The following is a 1,896-nucleotide window of genomic DNA, read 5'->3' as shown; positions in this document are numbered from 1 at the left end:
TTCTCGAAATTATTTATGACATCAGGTAAAATTGCAAGGTCAACCAAAATTTGATTAGCATGACTGCGAAATTAGATGATGACTAAAACAACAGTTCTGACGCATTGACGTATCCAGGGGTCAGCCACATTTATCGCAGATCTTCGTATATGACCATAAAGTAAAATATTTCACAGCGGATTTATTTGGCTTGAAATTTTTCTCGGTACTTCGCATGATTCATTGTCACTAGATTTCTTGCATTCAGTATTTGAGCCGCCTTCTGAAAATTATAAATACATATTATTCACAGTATTGAGTTCAACTATATTCGCAATTAGGAGATAACGTGTCGTCCAACATGCGGCTTCGCTTGTGCACTCGCAGCGAAATCGTCGACAAAGCATTTGCACAAAATGATAGAGGCATCTTCACTGATGCCGTCGATTTTGCTATGTCTAAACGTCGAATAATCCTGTCCTTGCCAAATGAGCACAGTGGTATACAGATGCGATCCCCAGTGTATGTTAGCAACATATTTATTGATATAATTCAGTCATCAGCTTGCAAAAAAATTCGCGCTTCGCGCGAGCAGGGACTCGTTGCCCACCGCACAGCTGCATGACATATTGTTATCAATTTTAGAGCGTATTAACATAAGTCTTGTTTGCAATGTTACCTAATTCGGTTCGCTCCTATCGGACGACTAAAAAAAGGTTATCAACATTCCAGTTGCCCGCGCAGTGGTTCGTAAATCTCATGTGTCCCTTTGGCCGACAAAGTTGCCCACCCCTGATATAGATAAAATTAGACATTATTTGCAAATTACAACTCAGTTGCACAGGGGAAGAAAATCGCAATATGCGTTTTCGCGATGCAGTCAAAATTGATGCAATTTTTGGAATTATACCATGATACTGTTACAGAGCGAATGCACCGGCTGGTTTTGTAAAATTGTAAAAATGATGTATATATGACCAAACGATCCTTTCCACTTGACAAAATTAAAAATATTTGTAGTGTAGCTTAGCTGTTTGGGTCGAACAAATGATTAGGAAAGACTACAAGTCCCAATCCTTGAATACTTGATTAAGTAGGCTACATGTAGACTAGACAAAAGACATAGGCTATGGTCTTTGACTACTTGACTGAATTCCATTTATGACCAATATCTATTTGTAGTAAGAGTGTGTGTGCTTGCAATCAGTGTGCAATGACAAAATTAGTAAGTTCAATCTCTTTATTAGTTGCTGACTCATACACAAGAGCTACACTTGGATTTTTATCTACATTTTTATTGTACAGGATTGGATATCTGCCGTATTTGAATGATTCATACATTTCAGGATATTAGTGGATATTAGTCCATGTTATAAAACCTTGAAAAAGGAAGGATATTTAGCAAATCTTTCTTTCATGTTAATTGCATAGTGGATAAATCGAGCTGTGCCACAATGAAACAATTTAGCATGCCACCTTTAATCATATGTTTGCATATGTTTAATGGTTGTATGATAGTCATTCAATCGACAATGTGGCATATAATTTTCGAAGTAAATTTGTAATAATGCTGGAGTCGGAGTCGGAGTCAGAGTCGGTACGTTTATAGACTCAGGAGTCGGAGTCGGAGTCGGAGTCGTTATATTGAAAATGTGTGGAGTCGGAGTCGGAGCCGGAGTCGGTGGTAAAATTTACCGACTCCACAGCCCTGTTGCTTACTACCTCCAATTTTAGTGACTGTATGTTCTGATATACTTGTATGCGCAGCATGCGAGAGTGGAGGTAACGCGTAAGTTTGCCGAAGCGAGAAGACTTTCATTATCGGCATTTACGATGTACTCAACCATAATGTCGTTTGTCGTAATCGTGGTGTTTGTCGACTACAATGGTAATTTACACCTGGCTGATACTTCTTAT

The sequence above is a fragment of the Botryllus schlosseri genome, chromosome 1 (genome assembly GCF_051294905.1).
Source record: "Botryllus schlosseri isolate E-star chromosome 1, Bs_hap1, whole genome shotgun sequence".
Classification (NCBI taxonomy): domain Eukaryota; kingdom Metazoa; phylum Chordata; class Ascidiacea; order Stolidobranchia; family Styelidae; genus Botryllus; species Botryllus schlosseri.
This window is presented reverse-complemented; position numbering follows the sequence as displayed.